General features: G+C 37.0%; 1 pseudogene; it reads right to left on the reverse strand.

Annotated features, from left to right (window-relative positions):
* Positions 1-5919, reverse strand: part of LOC109075841 — a 16875-nt pseudogene extending 10956 nt beyond the window's left edge.
* Between the last annotated feature and the right edge of the window lie 47 nt (positions 5920-5966).

Below are 5966 nucleotides of genomic sequence, written 5' to 3' on the forward strand. Positions count from 1 at the left end.
TCACAGATAATTTAACAGTATATTAGTCAGTAATTTTATTAGGTTAAGCAGTGATTGGATAATGTTTTTAATTTAACGTTCACAATTTGTCTGGCCCATCCAAACTGGAAACTGGAATGATGCACAATGCCGTGCCTGGTTCGCACTTCAGTCTGGTCAATCCAAGGCCCCCTGCACCGCGTGGGGCCCCTAGGCTGCAACCTATGCAAGCCTGTGCGGTAATCGCGCCAGCCAGACTGAAACACAGCCGCTAGCGTGCTTCATTTGGGTTACAAAGTTGTTGGGATCGATTTGGATGGAATATATTATGGCTGGATCTGATTTTTAGCCATAGTTAATTTAAGTCAATAAAGTTTCTGTTGCTGTTTTATTTATGTCGATGTCACAGCTTGCAGACGATGGCTATGCAAATGGTGATACACAATGAGGGTTAAATAATCTTTTCTAAACAAAACACAAAAACTACAACACTGGAACTGAGAAACATGGCAATTCATTGTTTTTTGTTTAATTTAATATCACTTCTTTAGGGTGACTTTAGTTTTTCTCTTGATTCTGAGCATAATTGAGTTAAACCCGTCTGTCTCAGGACAGATCACAGTCTAATAGAGCTGATTTGAACTCAGTTCTGAGCTCATGTGTAGTTCTGTGTTTGGTCTCTGTGTGTCAGTAGTGAGTGATAGTGTTTGAGCAGTTGCAGCATCAGTTCAGTCACTGTGACTCTGACTGACCGAGGTTTTTGTACCACTCTTTATCACTGTGTGAACACATTTTTACTGTTGATCCAGTGTACACTTTGACAGAAATAATGTCCAGCATCTTCAGTCTGGACTCCACTGATGGTCAGAGTTCACTGTGTGAACACATTTTTACTGTTGAGAATCTAGATGGAGTTCCTGGACCATGCAAGGTTTACATAATAAATCAAGAGTTTAGTAGCTTCTCCAGGTTTCTGTAAGTACCCAGCTTAGGAAAATGTTTTCCATTACTACAGCAGTGCTGGGATCAATGTTAAATGTACAGGTTACAGTGACTGATTGTCCAGTTTGAGCCGAAAGCAGCACTGGAGTGGAGTTTGAGTCTACTGTCCACCTGCCCAAGAGATTCTGTCAAAATGAGAAAGATTAGAAATCAAGCAAACACTTTTACAAACATATATATTCATAACATAAAAAATAACAAGTTAATAAATACAATTCAACTCTTTCCAGACACAAACCTCTACATAATACTGTCAGCGTCCAGATGAATATGGTGATGAAAGTCATTTCTGCTGGGTTGTAGGTTCAGTTCTAGTGGAGAAACAGTGATTTGTTGATCATGTTTGATGTTTGTCAGAGTTATAAACACATGCAGAGCACTGAGAAGTGTGTGTAAGCTCATGTAAAACACACACTCTCTCTATGCAAAACACTGCAGCAGTGGCCAGGCTTAAGTTGGGTTTAATGGTCACTGAAACCTCACTGGACAGATGCTCTTGTGTTCACAATATAACTGATCACAGTTTTTTAAATGAAACTCCTCATATCTGATATCTGAAAACCTAGCAATCATATGAAAAATCAAGAGGACTGAGTCAATATACGTATGTATTCAGAAGATGAGTGAGGGGCTTGTTCATCATCTTAAAGCGATGTCTAATTTTTCTCCAATAAGTTGTAAGAACTAACAAAGTACTACATCTCCTTGTGATGTCTAACTACTTGTAATGATTGTGCAGGGGGGGATTGGGAGGTTGCACAATGTGATGTCTGGACTATTTTACACCAAGTTTGCACCCCCTCTGGGGTTTATATTAACCACACATGAGCTTTTACAGTAGAGTTTTATTAACAGTATACTGGGGTGTAACACCATGTCTACGGACAGCTGACAAAACACGTTAATTAAAATTATAGGATTTAAAATCAACTAGGAGGACCAGCGCTCTAGAAAAAACTCCAAACAAATCACAGACAGTTTGATCTAACACAAGTTGTCTATGGACCAGCAAGAATAACAAACTCTTCCAGCTATCAATAAACCGATCTAATTTTTACCAATAGGCCAGTTAAATTGCAAAATCATTTAATATGTTAACAGGTTTATCGTGAACACAATCTAACTCTTTATCACTAGAAACTTACTAAAAAACATTTTCATCCTTGTGCACTGCAGAGATAAAAAAGAAATTATTATAATTCTAAAAGTAAATATCAAAACTTTGCTTGGCTACAGATAGCAAATTCAATGGGATGACATTTTATCTTTAGTAGCTTATGAAAAAGACAATGATATTTCTAAAACACTTGAGAGAGAACTATTAAAGAATTCACACAAAAAATCAAGCTCAAACAACACAAAAAACACTTACCCTCGTTAAGCAGGCATTGAATACGACAGAGATTAGGCCTTAAAAATAGCAAATAAAATAAATCCAAACCATAACAGAGGACATTTTATGGCCAAGAAAGTATTAAGAGCATTAAAGAAAAAGCAAAAGAGAAGATTTCTTGTTCCTCAATTTAATTAAATCAAATGAGAAAATGCACAAAATAATATAGAGACCAGCTAAGGAAAAATGACAGGTGAAAATTAAGCCCCCGAGTGTCGATGCTCCATTTCACAAAATATGTCTCAAGCATTTAAGCATACTTAGAAATCCGCTGTTATTGCTCCCATTTTCAAAAAATTACCGGATTGTCAACCATCCTTAAGTGTATGCAGTTTTTGTCTTCCTCGTGACGCAACTTAAAAATGGATTGAGCCCTCACTCTCACTGAGATTTTCCAACATAACGATGTCAGAGTCCCGTCAACATTTAAATCAAGCGGTTCTCAGTCCTGTCCACCGAATCCCTCAAGGATCAATTTTAGGACCTTAAGGCGTTGTTCTCACTTTATATAAATGACCTTCCGCCTGTCTGTCCAGATGTTTCTGTGCAGATGTGTGCTGATGACACTGTAGTCTATGTTTATAGTCTGTAAGATATCTCTCAGGTAGCTGAAGAAAATCACTAACTCCATGGTTAATATTATTACAGCTTAGCTGAAATGATTCTTGCTCTGCAGTTAAATACATCAAAAACAGTAGCGAAATTTTTTCACCAAGATCCACATAACTTTGAGTGTAAGGGATGGATAAGCTTTTGTACGAAGGTGAAAGGCTGCAGGATTGTGCTGTGAATACAAATATTTGGGGGGTTTTAAATGTTGATTCAAAAGTTGTCAACTTTAAATCACACGTAATAAAAGGATCTGTAATCAAATTAAACTTAACTCCTTAGTAATTTTAGACACATCTACCATCAAAATGTCAACACCTGCTGCAAAAATGTATACGATTACAATGATCTATTCATATCATTTACTGCTTGCCTATCTGGTCACAAGCTAGTGCTTTACAGCTCTGAAACATATGCAATCACTTTTTAAATGAACTACTAAAAATTCTAGGATAAGAAACCAAGTATGTCTACATCATTATCCTATATTACAAAAACATACAGATTACTCAGCTGGGAAAGCGGTAAGGGCTGGAAATCTATATACTTGTTTATAAAATTATTTCCTGGTTTATCATCCCCCTCCATCGGTTGTCAGCATCCATTGCAGCTAGTCTTAGGTACAATAGAGTTTGGCGAGGGGGGGCTACTATCATTTCAGAAAAGCTAGGCCTTTTTATGACCAAGCTTTTTTTTTTTTGGGTGTGTATATGTATTTGTCTAATTGTTGGTCTGTTGTGTTTCTATTGTACATCACTTAGCTTAATATTACTTTTACTAAATGTATTATGATTGTTTTTGTGTATATAAATATGCATTTTCCTCTCTTTTAGATTGACTATTACCCATCTATCTAGGGACCTAGTTGATAATATATCCTTCACAACAGCTCAAGCATAGCCCATAGAAATGTTTAATGTATACATTATCCCAGTGTAATAAATGTAATACATCAGCTATAATCAGTGATGCAGCTACACGGATGGCTGCTAACAAATTCTTGACAGAAAACTGCTGCTGCGTTCTATTTATGGGCATTTTAACACAAATTTCAAAATGTTTTTAAGCGGTTCAGCTTTTGTGGTGTCCAGTTTAGACAGACTTTAGCTGCTGTGGGGCGGTTGCACAACAACTGCTACAAGGTCTGGGTGTAGACATGGTGTAAGGATCCACTCAGACCACAGGATGAGCTCCACCTGCTGTCCTCACTAACATCTCTTCCAGCAGCAACCTGGTCTTCCCTGAAAGTCTCGCATCCAGATACTGACCAGACTCAACCCTGCTGAGCTTCAGTGTGTGTGTAGGAGAAAGCTTGTGTTGGAAGGAGAAAGCTTGATGTAATAATTAAATCAGGACTCTGACTAATGTTGATCGACTCATATCCGCTTTTTTGATTAGGGTCTTAAGTTGATCGACTCCATCTACATTTTGATTATCATCCTGAATCCACCCATAGCCTTTTTTCAGCTTTTTTGTTCCAAATGTTATTTTTTTATTTTTATTAAACTTTACCCACATTAAAGTGTTTAAAAAAGAAAGAATGCATGAAGCTAGAATAAAATGTTTTGTTTACAAGCAGATAATTTGTTCTTTCTTTGATGTTTTGTATGTTTCAGATATTCATATAAACAAAACAAAATATATACAAATTAAAACCTAAATAGGGACATAGTAGTATACTTAAAAGTATGATGTAAAGGTCACTTAAAAAAAAAACTATGAGTATACTTGCAGTATAAAAACTACTAAACTAGTAGCTTACTGAGACTATACTTCAAAGTGTACAAAGTATTTAATTAGTAAACTATCAGTATACCTATAAGTTCACTTTTAGTATAATTGCAGCACAAACTACAAACATAGAAGTAAACTAGTTGTTGTACTCAAAGTTTGCTGCTGTTATACTTAAAGTATACTTAAAAGTGTACTCATATATACTAGAAAGTGGGCCAATTTAGTCCCAAGGAGTATTGAAACAGTACACTTACAAGTATGCTACTAGAACACTGATTTATGTATACTTGCTACATAAAGTATACTTAAACATATACCTGAACTTAACTTAAGTATACTTAATAAAATAAACTTGAAGTATACTACTTTTTGGTAAGGGTGATGAGCTCATGTGACAATGTTTGGCACCTTTAAAGTGGAATAATGGCTACTGTTTTACGTACTGTTTCAAAAACTGCATTGTCTTCTGTGAATATCAAACTCTAACAACAGGAAGCTGCTCACTTTGATTCCCGTAGTGAATCTCTCATACTGGCAGAGGTCAGAGGTCATCTCAGAGGTCACAGGTCAAGCTGGAGCTGTGATGGTGCTTCTATCTGAAGGCTCTGTAGACGCTGCAATCATGAATTATACACAATAAATTATCATTTAGTTATTCCCTGATTGGCCACCAGAATCTGAGAGAGAAGTAAAGACAAAATAATAATCAAAGACCAACACGGGCTGAGTCTGTGCTTGTGAGTCTGATAGACTCTGAGACACTGATGGACTTGTGTCTAGTTACTTTCTCTCGACTAACGCCTGACTCCCTATGATTATTAAGAGTGACGGATTCATTTAGATGATTTTATTTCAGATGCATGTTTGACAATGTTGTTTCAGATCCTCCTTTGAACAGCTGCAGCATCAGTTCAGTCACTGTGACTCTGACTGACCGAGGTTTTTGTACCACTCTTTATCACTGTGTGAACACATTTTTACTGTTGATCCAATGGTAACTTTGACAGTAATAATGTCCAGCATCTCTGGAAGGCCCGACTCCACTGATGGTCATCAGAGTGAAATCACTGTTAGATCCACTGCCACTTGAATCTAGATGGAGTTCCTGACTGGAGGGTGGTGCGTTTGCCCTATAAATCAGGAGCTTGTGGAGCTTCTCCAGGTTTCTGTAAGTACCAGGATAAACTGTCACCACCATACATATCTCTACTGGTTCTCAGCTGATCTTCACTGTTTCTCCTGGTTGAGC

The sequence above is a fragment of the Cyprinus carpio genome, chromosome B24 (genome assembly GCF_018340385.1).
Source record: "Cyprinus carpio isolate SPL01 chromosome B24, ASM1834038v1, whole genome shotgun sequence".
Lineage (NCBI taxonomy): Eukaryota > Metazoa > Chordata > Actinopteri > Cypriniformes > Cyprinidae > Cyprinus > Cyprinus carpio.